This window comes from Cupressus sempervirens, chromosome 9 (genome assembly GCF_028749045.1).
Source record: "Cupressus sempervirens isolate cs-2001-9-10 chromosome 9, ASM2874904v1, whole genome shotgun sequence".
In the NCBI taxonomy this organism is placed as follows: domain Eukaryota; kingdom Viridiplantae; phylum Streptophyta; class Pinopsida; order Cupressales; family Cupressaceae; genus Cupressus; species Cupressus sempervirens.
The window spans coordinates 10,185,139-10,201,496 of NC_143126.1; the positions used below are offsets into that span (position 1 = coordinate 10,185,139).

Sequence of the window (16,358 nt, forward strand, 5' to 3'; positions counted from 1 at the left end):
CTTCAACTGTGATTTCTCTGCTTAAGTTGCTTTCTTAATTTTTGCCCATGCTTCTTCCAATCTCTTCTTTTCTTCCGTCGGGTCGGGGTACAGTTTTGCTTGTTTACAGGTGATTGCAAAGACTTCTTCATCCGTGCCGATGCTGATCAAATTCACTCCCAATTTTGGACACTTGGCTTCTTCATGATCTCTAGGACTGCACCATTTGCATAACAACTTTGGTGTGTTCGCTGATGTACAGTTCCGTGCGAAGTGGCCTCACAAATTGTATGCTCGGCATTGAACCATCGAGCGGCAATTCGCATCGTACTGAATTTGGCTGCGGCCCCCATTATTATTGTTGGTATTGTTGTTTTGCCCTCTTCTACTATTTTTGTACCCACCCAAAGTGGCACCATCACTATTGGTGTTTCTGCTCCCTCCTAACGTAGAAGCCTCCTGTGTCAGAAGTACTTGTTGATGTCCTCTTGTTTTCATATTGAAGGGGCATTCTTTTGTGTAATGTCGCATAATTTGATAGATATCGCATAATTGGTTTTTCGGATAGGATCCCTTCATGTGACCTTTTGTCTTACATTCCGTCCACCATAGCTTGTTTCACTTCATCTCTTTCTGCATATTTTTAAATTCCTTCATTCTGATCATATCCTTCTGGAGAGCTCGAACTTTCTTGCTGCCCTTTTCGTCATCACTGCTATCTTCTTCCGAGGATGCATCATCTAAGTTGGATGAGCTACTTTTCTTCTTCTTTTTCGTTTTCTGTTCACTCTTTAAGTCCATCGCCCAATTGTATGCTTCAGTGTATGATGATGGTAGCACAATCTTCATTTTCTTTCTTAACTCCGGGCATAGTTCTTCAATGAACCATCGCTTTTTCAGCCCATCAACCGGCTTACTTTTCATTTTATTTATTAATTCTTTTAGCTTTCTGGCATATACAAGGACGGTTTCATTTTTCCCTTGCTTTGTGGTGTAGATCTCTGCTACCATCTCATTGTCATCCCGCAGCAATTCAAACTCGGTGATGAACTCCATTTTAACTTCCACCCATGTAGTTAATTTTTGGGGATCGGTGTCGACAAACCAATCCACTGCTACACCCCTTAGGGTTGCTAGAAATTGTCGAACCCATTCATCTATGTCGGTTACGCCATCAGTCATCCAAATTGTTTCGCATGTCTTACAGTGTCTGATTGGATCAGCCATTCCATCACCATCAAACTTTGGCAATTTCTCCTTTGGTTCTGCCATTATTACTTGACTTTGTGTACGAGCGTTGTTTTGCATTGCAATACTGATGCTGTTTTGCACTCCAACATCGGCACTCTGCACTCCCACATTGGCATTCTGCACTCCAACACCGGTGTTGTTTCAGATAGGCATCTTATTTCCAACAGCTACGTTCTTTGGTGAAGGGTCTTTGTTAAGCGAAGTTGTCCGTTCCAGAAGTGTATCGTGAACGAAGAGTTCGCTCCACGCTCGTGCTCCCTCGACACTTCGAGCCGTGCGAGTTAATTCCCTTCCGTCTGGATTCTCTTCCCTTGGCGTATACAGGTTCAGAAATTCCTCCCTTGCTTCTTCCACCATATCCAATCACTGTGGACTTAGAGCCAAATTGATACATTTTTAGCTAGCCTTTGAGTTAGTAAAGGTTTATCAGTATCACTGTTTCTACCTCTTGATAGAAGTGCAGTTAGAAATTCACTTTGCTCATTACTCGCTTCACGAGTAAGTGGATTCTTTCTTGAAAGGTAAGAAGAAAGGATATTGGTAACACCCATTTTATAAAAATCTCTCAACTTCTTGCTTACCTTGAGTTGATCTAAGGAATGGTGAGAAGGGGGAGCCTTCCCTTTAAGGTAGAAGAGACTTTGTCTCACACGCTATGGCTGGTCATCCTATTTTGCAATTGGATTTTTACCCAAAACTGTCGGTTGCAAAATATCCACCCAACAACTATAACACTTGGTGCAAATGTCACTACTGTGGAGAATTTGGACACATTGGAATAAATTGTGTAAAACATCATGAGCACAAGACACACTACCAAAAGATGTTTCGTTTGTATAGAACTTGGTCATCTTGCCAAGAACTGTATGAATACCGAAAAAATTGAAGATGAAAATAAGGCAAAAGCTAATAATATCAGAAAGCAAATGAGATAGCAATGGGTTCCAAAATCTTCTGACAATACAAGTTCGAGCAATGATGATAATGTCACTCAAAAATTTGGTGACTCCACCATTTCCACTTGATCTCTCATAGGAGAACTGGAACTAGGATTATGAAGATATCTCACATCAGTTCCAATTAGTAGAATGAAAGATCCAAATCAGCATTCAAGATGCAAAGAGATCACCGAGTAAAAGATGCAAATAATTACCGAGTATGGTTAGGTTGCAGAGCTTACCGAGCGAGGTCAGGTTTTAAGACCCTGCCGAGCAAGGTGGAGAGCTACTATATTTGTTGTGTGGTTACTAAGTCATGGAAGACTCTATTGAGCATTCAATGTAAGTGAAGTGGATGACAATCTCTCGTTTGAACGAACAATCGTACCAGGCATTTATGGCGAAATTTGATGAAAAAGGGAGAAATCTAAGTCATTTCTCACCGTGAAATTTCAGAGCTATTTGTGCAAGGCGATCCTTAGAGCATTCAAATGATTTGAGCGAATTGCTATTAAAGATTTTCGTATTCTCTAAAACTCTACTGAGCAAAGATGGCATCCACCAACAACAAATCTAAGAAAGGTTCAATCGTGTTAGTTCGAGGCATGGAGTGCAAGGCACTAGATTTTAAGCTAAGTCCTGCTGTTGTGGAAACCCTAGATCCGAGCGGAGTGCAGTCACAAATTCCACCAATGGTACTGTAGATCAATGATATCCGTTCACATTTTAAATGTGCTATTCAAGATATTGGAACATTAGAGATGGATGAATCGTTGAAACTATTATGCGTTAATGGTGTGTTGAAACTGGAACATCAACATCTTGAAACTAAAGGTTTAACTCACATTCCACATATCCCATGGGATTTTTAAATAAAATGGATAAGATATATTTTTAGTCATGTGCACAATGGTCAGCTATGGTTGGAACAACCTGTTTTGATAACCAAGAAGTTGATCCACGGGATCACTGGCCTTCTTATGTTGACAAAAGCGAAAATGACCAAAACCCTAAGTCAGGTTGAACTAGAAAAGAAAACCCTTGCCGAGTGGGATGGAAGGGGAATGAAGATCAGCTGTGTCATAGACATGGAACTCCAGTTCGGGATACATGTCATCGCTCACAAGATTTACAGGCTGAGCAAATTGAACAACGTGTCATGTGAAGAAGTGGATTTAGCATACAAAGTGGTCAAGAATAACCTGTCAGTTGACCTTGCTGAGTTGATGTTGAACCAGTTCAACAAAAACATGGTGAGTATAAGAACTTTCAAGAACAAACCGTGTAAGTTCGGTTCACTTTTGACTTGTCTATTTTTCTATGTACAAAGTTCTTCCCATCTAAAAGTACAATAGTATGGAGGAAGGATATACCTATTCTTTATCAAATCAATCAATATATAGCTGAAATGGGAGAGAACTATGTAAGTATTATGGACAACTACTTTGATGCATTCAAAGAGAAGATAAATAACAAATTCAGGATTCCCAAGAAACTAGTTGATGATTACAAAGATGATGTTTGCTTCATGGTTGATAGTGACAAAGTATATATTCAGGTAGTTAGACCAAGGGCAGTATGGGTAAAACCTCTTGGTTATGAGGTAAACATAGATGAAACCAATGACATTATTGAGGCATTGATTAATGAGTTTGCTGACCCTAAAGCTGCATACTTTGGCACTTATGCTAAGGCAAAGGCTAGAATTGAACTTGAAATCAAACTCGTTCAGGCAGTCAACAAAGGGAAGAAGAGAATTGCCAAACTGAAAACCAATTCCACTCTTCTTTTGACTGAAGGCAAAGGGGATGATATTGAGGATGAAGAAGCAGTAGATGAAGAGAAATCAGAGGATGAAGAGCCACTGAAGAAGAAAGGTAAGGTAATTATTACCAAGCCTACCAAGACATCTACTATTGTGTTTACAAAAAGATCATCTAGGAAGAAAGCAGATAAAGGAGGAGATATAATCTTCAAGAGGCCTCCACCTACTTTTGAGGAAAGGACGAAAGATGTAGAATCAGGATCTGGCATAACAAATTTCAAGGCACTGAAGTATGCGACTAGGATTGTAGAGGAGCAAAAGCAAATAGAGGACTTGATAATATCTAAAATGGGTAAATGGAAGTATTCTGCAGACCAACTTGCTCAGCAGATTCCTAATATTCTAATGGAGAAGATCAAGCCAAGATGGGAGAATGCCATGAAAACTGCAATAGACATATATGAGCAGACTCTGAGGCAACTCATGCCAAGTTTGGATGACAAGGAGGTAAAGGAATCTCTGAAGAAAAATGAAGAAAACCTTACCTTGAGATTCAACACTTGTCTTGTATTGTTGAAAGACATTGAATCTGTAGTGACGAATGCTACAAACACATGGAAGAACATTTATCTTCTTCACAAGCCGAGTGATTTTTGTGGTTAGTGTTAGTGACAAAGATGAAGATGATGATGAACAAGAAAAAGATGAGGAAAATGATAATGAAGAAAATACACATTTTGACAATATAGATGATGATGAAGAACAGGGACATGAAGCTACCGAGGAAGATTTACCAGATGCTCAAGATACTGAGGAGATCAACCCAGAGAAAATTGCTGCAGCGGTCTGAAATGTCCCTTTTCTGATTTGATGTGGTATTTCACACCTCTAATCAGATTTTCAAAATCAAAAAAACTGATATCACAAAGATCCACCAAATTCTTCAAGAAACTCCAAATCGGGTATGTTGAAAATAGTGCTAAAAGCTTCACAACTTCACAAATTATTAATGAATCTGAAAATGGAAATTTTTACAGAACTTTCAGCCGCATAACAGCCTAAAAATTGACATTTTCAGATCCGTATAGCCTTTACACAACAGCTCGAAAATGTAGGACCAAAACTATGCTCATCGGGCTCCTGAAATAGCACAAAATATGCCCGGAAACACCACAAGAACACTAATAATCTATCTCAGAAGTTTAATCACGTCCCAATATATATATTCAGCTCTATTTTAACAGCTTAAAGTATAAAATACAGCAGCAACCAAAACTGATATGAAATACTCAACCGGAAACACCAAACTCTTACAAAAATACACCCGGAAACTCACAAATCTGCACTGTTCAGCACAAAGGCAAACTCTGTATGAGCATGCACATGGAATGGCTTCAAACTCCCGTCCTTAGCCTTCCTGGAAACCTGCAAACTCCCGTTCTTGGGTCTCCCTGGAAACCTGCAAACTCCCGTTCTTGGGTCTCCTTCTCCACAGGTTTGGCAGCCTCTGAAGAATAACAAAGAATGAGTGAAAATCAAGTCTGGAATCCCCCCAAAATGCCTCCAAACCTCTTTAAAAAGGGCATAACTGTAACTCACGTCCAAGAGAGGTTAATGAAACATATTTTAATAATAATTATCATTTATTAGTCCAACGGTTTCCAAAGATTAACTCCCTTTTTCCGAAACTTCACTTTCTTGGGCCTGCCTGTCTTAGCAAAGATTATTATTTTTTAATTATTTGAAAAGGGGACATGACAAGTCCTCCCCTCCCAAACATTGCTTGTCCTCAAGCAATGGCTGAACAATAAACCAATCAATCCTCCTGGATCCCAAATGTAGTCATGAACTATACTACTACCAATTAACACAGACTCCTGCAAGATCCTCTGCAATATGACCAAGAGGAATCCATAATCAAACTGGCAATTATAGCTCAACCAAACTCCAAAATCACCATTACCACAGTCAAAAACCCATGAGACACAAACTCTTAGAATATCAAAACCCAAGTAAAGTGGACTACCAACATAGTAAATACCATCAATGCATTCCACTGGCCTATATGGAATGTACAATCCAACTCTGCAACAATGGTGAATGCTCTCAAATGAAACTATACCAAGTATGGAGAATCCACACACTATACAACTCCTGCAGTCAACACAACTCTGTAGATCATTGGCCACTGTCTCATAACCATAACTCCCATGCACCCCTGATGGTGAAAAGCCATCACAAGATAAACAACAAGAAATGGAACCCAAACCAAATTTTCCTGCCATCAACTCCTCAGCATAAGGATCAATTGTTAACTGATGTACATACCTTGCAATATAATGTTGATTAAAAAAACCAACCTCAGTCAACAACTCACCATGAACAAGTGATACAACCCACTGTGACTGATCACTAGCTAAGTCAGGAGATGTCATAGCCAAAGGAGTAGAATCAATAACAACACTTGCTGAAGCATCACTCCAAAACTCCTGCTCTAAGTCATGTATTATCAAGCTATCAACTACAAAACCTATCGCCATGTCGTGCCCATCACAACTCTCATCTCGAGGCATCAAACTATTCCATAATTGATGATAAGCACTAGGAACCAAAGTACATCTCTGTATCATAATCTCATCAACATGGTCATCAAAGGTAAATTGATGAGCGTACCTCACAGTGTAATGCCGATAGAATGCGCCAATCTCAGTCAGTGGCTCAGACTGTAATCCAGATGAAACTAACTGCAATTGATCATCAATCATGTTGGAACTGACTACTACCTCCAAAGATATCACCAAGGGAGTAGTATTACTATCAGGAACCATGCCAACTGTCGACTCACCAACATCACACATGACCTTTGATACATCTCTAGTCTCTGTGCCTTCAGTACTAGAGGCCACCACCCTGTCAGGCATACAATAATCTGCTACAATACCCAACTCAACTAAACCTGACTCTAGTGGGAATGAACCTGATATGCCAATGTTAGTATCAAGGATGGATGCATCCCCATCTCCATTGTCTCTGACAATCTCAGTCATGGACATCCTCGAATCACCAAACACCATAGCTTGTGACTGTATAGAATCAGATAAAGACTGTAGTCGCTCTAACTCCATGGTCACCTTAGCCAAATGAAACTGTGACTCCTTGAAAGCCAACTGTGTACTCTCAAGAATCTCAAAAGTCACCTCAAGCTGCTCAGTAAGCTCACTCACCTCATCTTCCTTGGCCAACAATGCATCATATGTTGTACTACCCCACTCCATAAGATAATCTCTATCAGCTACCAACTGCATATAATTCTGTCTCAAAATCTGAATAGCCTCCCATAAAGAGTGGATCTCTGTCAAGGAAAGATAACTTCCTTCCTGCTCATCACTAGTAGGAGAACCCCATCCATAAACTGCTAATAATTGACGAGCAGCATCAAAATGTTGGCAAGTGATAGCAATGTCTCGGTCACTAACTCTCAACTGATTAGACACATGATGGCATTGGCTTGACTGTCTCCTACAAACCTCCTTTGATGCACTATCTAAAGGAGTATCCTCAAAGTTACTAGTCTCTAGAGTATTACCATCCATGTCCTGTGAATCAACTCTAAAGCTCATATCAACATACAGAGTATCAAAATTTGTAGCACTGCTGTCCAACTCCTCTGTACCCAAAGAAACTAAGTCTTCAAAATTTCCCACTACATCCTCCTGGATGTCATCGATGCCAATATGATCCTGGGACTCATCTGTACACACTGCCAAATATGAAAGATCATCAACACATTCCAGCAAGTATGGTCGACTGGATATATGAACAAAGCCCAACACCGGTGTATAAAAACTAATACCAACATCAGACAAGATACTGGCACAAGAAAAGACAACACCGTGTAATCTGCTAATCAAATCCATGATAGCACCCAAACAAACACTGCGACCAAAAAGTGTTAAAGATCTCCAGTCAACTGAATCCCAAACACCAATATAACAATCTCGTGTCCATATCCGTAAACTAGAATCAACTGGTAACTCAAGCAAACTCCTCACCTGAGTAATATGACCAATACCAACTAACTCCACATACCTGTCATGATAAGGTAATGAAGTCACAATACTATCTTCACTCACCTTCAGCTGGCGGGATAAATCATGTGAAGTACTACCTGCCTCAACCTCATGTGATGAAGCATCTAACTGCGCCTGGTACTCTTTCTCAGAAAATTCATGAATGCTCAATGTCTGCTCATCTCTACTAGGTATCTCACCATCCTGCACAACAACATCCTCATAATCATCATCTGAACCCACTACACTGTAGTCACTGCCTGTTGTAACTATACCATCCTGAATACCTGTGGCATCACCCTTTGACAACCTGTAAACAATTGTCTCAATTTGAGTATCAAGTTGACTGTTACTATCAATCTGTGTAATATCCTTTCCCACCACCTCCTGTGGCAAGGTAGAATCTGAGACCACTACCTGGCTATCAGCTAGTTTCTCAAACTCCTCATGCAAGTTCTTGGGAATTGTGTCATCTGTCCTGTGAGAAAATCTGCCAAATAGAAATCCAGTCAACTTATCCACCTTAGCTGGGTCAGATAACATGTCATTTATACGGTGGTGCTCAACCAACTGTTTAGACATGTCATGGCTTATTTTCATAAATTTATCTCGAATGTCTAAATAACCATCCTTTCTACTATTTTGACTCTGGCTATCAATTGTCCAAGATCGTTCCCTCTGAGACTCTGTACTATACCTGTCCATTCTGGATAAAGTAGAGTGTAACCCCAATAGGATATAACTTCTTCAAGCACCAAGAACTAACATGCAAATGATTAGAAGTAGCATGCAACCATAGATTTGGACATGCAACTGATTAGAAGCAACATGCAACCACCAAATTATGACATGCAAGATCTGGGTAGTTGTCAAAACTGACATGCAAACTTCTACAACCGCCAAATTCACCAAGAACTAATAGGCAAATGATTAGAAGTAGCATGAAACCATAGATTTGGACATGCAACTGATTAGAAGCAACATGCAACCACCAAATTATGACATGCAAGATCTGGGTAGTTGTCAAAACTGACATGGAAGATCTGGGTACTTGTCAAAACTGAAATGCAAACTTCTACAACCACCAAATTCACCAAGAACTAACATGAAAATGATTAGAAGTAGCATGCAACCATAAATTTTTACATGCAGCTGATTAGAAGCAACATGCAATCATAAATTATGACATGCAAGATTTGGGTAGTTCTCAAAACTGAAATGCAATATCTGGGTAGTTGTCAAAACTGACCTGCAACTTCTACAAACCCTCAGGCTGGCAAGATCATGGCTCTGATACCACTGAAATGTCCCTTTTCTGATTTGATGTGGTATTTCACACCTCTAATCAGATTTTCAAAATCAAAAAAACTGATATCACAAAGATCCACCAAATTCTTCAAGAAACTCCAAATCGGGTATGTTGAAAATAGTGCTAAAAGCTTCACAACTTCACAAATTATTAATGAATCTGAAAATGGAAATTTTTACAGAACTTTCAGCCGCATAACAGCCTAAAAATTGACATTTTCAGATCCGTATAGCCTTTACACAACAGCTCGAAAATGTAGGACCAAAACTATGCTCATCGGGCTCCTGAAATAGCACAAAATATGCCCGGAAACACCACAAGAACACTAATAATCTATCTCAGAAGTTTAATCACGTCCCAATATATATATTCAGCTCTATTTTAACAGCTTAAAGTATAAAATACAGCAGCAACCAAAACTGATATGAAATACTCAACCGGAAACACCAAACTCTTACAAAAATACACCCGGAAACTCACAAATCTGCACTGTTCAGCACAAAGGCAAACTCTGTATGAGCATGCACATGGAATGGCTTCAAACTCCCGTCCTTAGCCTTCCTGGAAACCTGCAAACTCCCGTTCTTGGGTCTCCCTGGAAACCTGCAAACTCCCGTTCTTGGGTCTCCTTCTCCACAGGTTTGGCAGCCTCTGAAGAATAACAAAGAATGAGTGAAAATCAAGTCTGGAATCCCCCCAAAATGCCTCCAAACCTCTTTAAAAAGGGCATAACTGTAACTCACGTCCAAGAGAGGTTAATGAAACATATTTTAATAATAATTATCATTTATTAGTCCAACGGTTTCCAAAGATTAACTCCCTTTTTCCGAAACTTCACTTTCTTGGGCCTGCCTGTCTTAGCAAAGATTATTATTTTTTAATTATTTGAAAAGGGGACATGACACGGTCATAGCCTCACTTCCTCATTCTCCAAGCAAAACACTGAAAGCATCAAGCCTGGAGAAAGCTTCAGCAAGATTGATTGTGACTAACATTGAAAGTGCAAGCACTCAATCAATCTTTGCACTTGTCCATCTCAGCACCACATTGACTAATGTGACAAGCACTTCATCTACCGAGCAGGCAACACTTCCCTCTACATCAGTTTTGGTAAATCCAGGTATTTCTACTATAGGTATTTTGGCAATAAGTGTAGTATCTACAGCTAGTCCTACTATTTCTACAATTGTTTCCATTCCTAGCATGCAATTAATAAGTACAAATATAGTTGAGACCATGTCTCAACCAAGTACAAAATTTTTGGGTAAAGGAAAAGAGAAGGAAGAAGACATAGATCTTGATGAGGAGATTGTAATTCCAAATTGGGACATCTCAAATCTCAATCCTGATCGGATGCATGTTTTTGGAGAAATTCTTCAGAAGAAAGCCAAGCAGCAGAGACTTAGAGAAGAAAGGAACAAGAAATTCCAAATAATAGAAGATGCAAAAAATATCCTTCCAGAGGCATTAAATATAGAGGTTGATACTTCTCAACCAATTTTGAACCAGTTAGTAGAGGTAGTCCAAAAATTCAATGATGATTTGAATGGACAAGAGAAATTGTTGCAGAGAGCTGAGAAGAAGTTTGAGAATAAAGTTTTGGAACTTATTACTCAACAAATTGCTATCCATCAAGTAGAATTATCTGCTATTCTAGGCTTACTGGACACCTCTTACAACAATGTGCCTTCACTATTTGGTAAACTCTGTGATATCTCAAATTTTACTAAGGAAATAAAAGATAAACTGTCAAAGATTGATGAAGATTTGAAGGCAAGTGCACAGTAGTTGCAACTTGATCCGAGCTATAGCTCTGCCCATTACAACAAGATTAGATTCCTAACTAATACGTAGGTAGAATTGCTAAGAGAAGAGGCAAGAATAAGAGCTACATTGATAGATATACAGGGCATGATTCTCCCAAAGATGGATGCATTGCAAAAACACATTGCACATACTAAAACGCTCATCCATGACAACAACTTCTCCATTGTAGACCACATGATAGAACTGTCACCAGAAGTACAAATTGCATTGCACACATGCAAGGTGTTGCAAGAGAATTGGGACAAGACATTAGCATTAATTTTGAAGGTACATCCAGATTTCTTGTCACATTTTGACATTACTGTATAATATATATAGCATACATCTTTGGCATTAATGTCAAAAAGGGGGAGAAGATGTATATTGTAAAAAAAATGTATATTGTGTAAAGGGGAGAAGACGTACAGAAAAGAGGAGAATGTATATATTAGATGTGAAAAGATGTATAGTATACTATATATTATGTATGGGGGAGCATTATAATATTATTCATGTATAGATACTCAGAGGTACATCAAGCATTATAATATTATTCATGTATAGATACTTGGAGGTACATCTCTTACAAAACCAATTTTGAAAAATCTCAAAAATAGTATACTCTAACGAGTCAGAGACATAAGGTGATGGATAAAATATGTTCTTGAACATTTTAAATTCAGTTTTGAATAATAAGTGTTTTTGTCACTAATGCCAAAGGGGGAGATTGTTGACATCACTGTCATGTTTGTTATTAGTGACATACACTTATTCAAATTGTAAGTATCTACCGAGCACATTGTACATTTAATAGTGTTAACCAAGCATTTCAATATCTATCGAGTTCTACAGTTGCTACCGAGTCCAAGGGACAGTATTTAGTTTGCGTTGAGCAGTTACTACCAAGGTGTTGATCAGTAGTACAAACCAAGCATCTCAGTGTATGCCTAGTTTATCAGAGCAAATTGAGTTGTGCTGTGCTTATCGAGTTTGCAGTTGATGTGATGTGAGTCTAGTGTTAACCGAGCCACTTAATGTTAACCAAGTGACTCAATTTATACCGAGCTCGTAGTGATAGCATTAACCGAGCTATGCAATATGAATCGAGTGATTTAGTTTATATGCCGAGTTTCACAATATTCGTCGAGTCACCAGTGTAGACTGAGTTCAAAACTACTTGGAAGTGATCAGTATGGACTGAGCTTCTACGTCTACCGAGTGCATGACGATGTCGAGTATCAGAAACTCATCGAGCCAATCTTCAAAACCTGAGTTCCTGCAATTGGGCCGACTTTGTGGTTTTTGTGTAAACTTGTATTGTGGCCGACTTTGTAATTTATAAATTGGATTGGTATATATGTAACATATTGTATCACATCCAATGTATGATATGGAAGTAATGTAATAAGCAGAAAAGAGCAAAAGAGCAAATTAAAAAGACTGCAGCAGTATAAGGAGCAGCAAAGATTTATCTATCACAACAAGGTACTTACTATACTCAAAGGAATCTCATTTAGCAAACCAAGTTGCAGATCATAGATCAGCTACTGTTTCATCCTAACAGGTGGATCAGTCAAATCCTCTTACAAGGTAGACTTAACACTCTTATGTAGATCTCTTTACCGAGTGCATACTTCATTGTATGTTAGTAAATCTTCTTGCAAGGTGGACCTAGCAGTCCTTATTGCTCCTAACAGGGAAAATCATCAGAAGTGATCATTGTAAGCCTTAACAGAGCAACTTTATACTGCAATACTAAAGCTTGTGGGTATCATCCCCACCCCAATTTTACTTTGTATTTGGAAGGTTTCTGGGTCACAAAATTGTGTGTCAAAATGTTATGAATGCTTTAATGTTTTTAGTTTCTCATGCATGCAATTGGATCAAAATACTCATAAAGGATTAATTACTAATTAAGGATTAAGTTTTATTAGTTACTGATTCACCCCTCCCCTCTCAGTAACTTAGCCTATCATACTATTTCCAACAGAAGAATACTTGTGCGTTCCATCCATTTAGATTGTACAAACAATCTTTGATTGCGTGTCCCAACACTTGACAAATGTCACAAAATGATTTCCGCGGACATCTCCCTTTTGTATGGCCCTCCTTTTCACAGTCTGTGCACCATAGCTCCTTCCCTTCCTTTTTCTCTTCCTTACTTCTCGTTACCTCCATTATTTGCCTCATGTTCTTTCTTACGGCTTAGATGGTCTTGGATTCATCTCCACTTTCTTCTAAACTTTCACTCCTTTGATGGCTTCTGGCCTTGGAGGTTTTGTACTCACTTTCTACGTCCATTGCGCGAGTACACGCATCCACAAATGTTGATGGTGGAACTATTTTCATCCTTTTCCTTAAGGACAGCGTCAATCCTTCAATGAACCACCTTTTCTTCAGTCCATCCGCAAGCTTGTTGTCTAATTTTCCTATCAGTTCCTTCAGCCTCCTTCTATAGGATTTGACTGATTCATTCTTTCCTTGCCTTGTATTATAAATCTCTGTCACTATTTCGTCATCGTCCCTAAGGAGTCTGAATTCTTCTTCAAAGGCTATACAGAGATTATTCTATGTGTTCTTCTTGCCTGCCTCTTGATCTGCATACTAGTCGATGTCTATACATCTTAGTGTGGTAAGAAATGCTTTTAGCTATTCATTCACATCATTCTCTTTGTTTTCTTGCCATATGGTTGTGCATGTTTTGCAGTGATGTGTGGGGTCCTCCAAACCATCCCCGATAAATCTAGGCAATTTTTGTTTGTCCATTGCCATTTTGTTACCATTTTTCCCTCCTGATGGGATGCTTCCTCTTGACGGGACTCTTCTTCCTAACGAAACACTACCTCCTGACAGGAAGCCCCCTCTTGGCAGGACTCTCCATCTTGATAGGATGCTCCTTCCTAACAGAACACTTTCTCCTAACGGGAAACTCCCTCTCGACACTCTAGATTCTTGATTGCTCAACCCCTCAGTATCTCCTTCTCTCACGCTTAGGTTTAGCTCCTGTTGAATTTCTTTGCATGTAAGGGTTTCCAGGTTTGTGCACCCTAACTTCCTTCTTGGTGTCTCAAAGATAGCCAAATTGGCTATTCCTTCGATTGTATGTTTAATCAACCCTTCTTGGATTTGGCCGGGGTTCCCCTATCCCCTTAAATTACATCTTCTCTCCTGTTGTTGGAGACGTAATGTCCTCAAGGCGACTTCCTCCTTAGTTTCTTCCTCTAGTACCCACCTCGGATATTTATTTGGAATTAGGGGCATGAATTGGTTTATTGTCTATTTCCCTTCCTAGGATTATCACACTCCTCCAAGTTGCGTTCTTGTGTCATTCTTTCAACGAACTGTTGGAGCACTTGTTGCCTCCTTCGTTCCCTTTCTATTTTGGTCTTTCTTCCTCAACACGTACCAAGTTTCTTGCCAACAAACGAGGAATATGTCCAAGCAGATCGTACACCATTGGTGGCACCAAAAGTTAGTCGCGTATTGTGGTCTCAAGAATCGTTCTCTCACGAGCTTCCCTTTGCACGTACTGATCGACCGCAACTTCCCTAACCGTCACCAACTAATCTTCTCTAGTTATTTCCTCCTCTTCTCTGTCGTTGTTTGTTACTTGTATACGTGGTAGGAAGGGTCTTCCCATTACTCCATCCTGTCCTGCCGACAACCTCCAAATTCAAACTTAGGCAATGGTGCCAAAATGTTGAATGGAAATACTACCCAAGTTCATAGAATAATAAAGATATATATACAGAGCAATAACATAGAATGTACCTTATTACCACAATACCACATTGGCGAGGAAATGATTTACTTATTCATACCAAAACATCATGACTACAATGTTCATATTCCAGAGTCTTATATATTAGTCGGTTGGGAGAACCAACGGACACACCCCCTCAACTCCTAAATACCAATCCCAGAAAACTTAGTTAATGCTGACTACTACAATACTTTATCATATTATGTACTACAGTATGGTTAATATTAGTGCATTTGCAGAGAAAGAGCATAAAAAGAACGGCCAGAGAAATTGTCTCTTGTGTAAACTGCTTGAGGAACAACTCTGGAAGCTTTTCAATGGATAAAAAGATCATTTTAAGTCACATACACGAATAAAAAATCAAAATTTTCTTAGAAATCTCAAATTGACATTTTGTCTTCATATGGGCATCTTGAGGTTGTTTATACAGCAGAATTACATCTTTGATAATCAACGTTCTTCTAAATATCCTTAATTAGGGATCAATCAAAAGAAGAAATAATGAAAATTATAACTAACTGATTGTCAGTGAAGTAGGCAGTAAGCAACTGGTTATGATGCAAATTTCAAAGAGAAAATTCACAGTTGCGAAGGTCAAAGCTCAGAAGATCAACAGTTGAAATATATATTCCTAGCCCACTAGTGAAAAGGCTAGAATTCCATCAATATCGTACAGCAGCCATGTCAAACATTATAAAATTTCTTATACATCAAAGAAAACCTGTAAACATTGGTAGCAAGTTTTCTTTTAACACTTATTGGTTTCATGGTTTTAGGGGTACTGTCCAATTGAAACACCAAAAGCTAGTAGGTCATCTTGTTGAGGCTGTAACTATTCAATAGTAGCTCAAAACAACATCATTTAAAAGTGTTGGAAAGTTAAAGACATCTACAACATGATGAAAACATTGACAGGTGGACAATTTGTCTTACAAACTTACCCACTCCCCCCCTCCACACCCCCCCACAAACCACAGAAAAAGGTCCAAAACTCTCAAAATGCACTTTAAAGAAATGGAAACAAAGACTTTCTGTTTCAAAGAGTCTTATATTGCAATATGTGCTCTTCAACTTCTTGGTAGAATGCTTTTCATGTGATTTTTCAGATTCAGGGGTGAATTGCTTTGATATCTATTTTGAGATGCTTCATTCCAACCAAAAGTAGAAGTAAAGGAATTGTCACCATAATGTAAACACCCTGCATTGTAGCTTCACATCTTTTCAAAGATTGCTAACTTCTTGTAAATAACTCCTAGTTTCGATAAAGTTTCATTCATATCAAAGAATAATACATGTATATCCTGTTTTTTCCTATACTTCAGTCTGCTGCCTTATAATGAACTCAGTACCTATAATTTAGTTAATTGTCAACCACAGTGTTTGTCATATCTGGATCAGTTCACATTATGCTCATATGACCCCTCAAGAACAATGCAATAAAGGAAATTGCTTGAATAGAATTACCTTACCCTAAGTA

At 38.8% G+C, this 16,358-nt stretch overlaps 1 protein-coding gene across 2 annotated transcripts in view; it reads right to left on the bottom strand.

Annotated features, from left to right (window-relative positions):
* LOC149537376 (adenylate kinase family protein) overlaps nucleotides 1–16,358 on the bottom strand; it is a 409,112-nt gene that overhangs the window by 134,275 nt on the left and 258,479 nt on the right. The window lies entirely within an intron of this gene.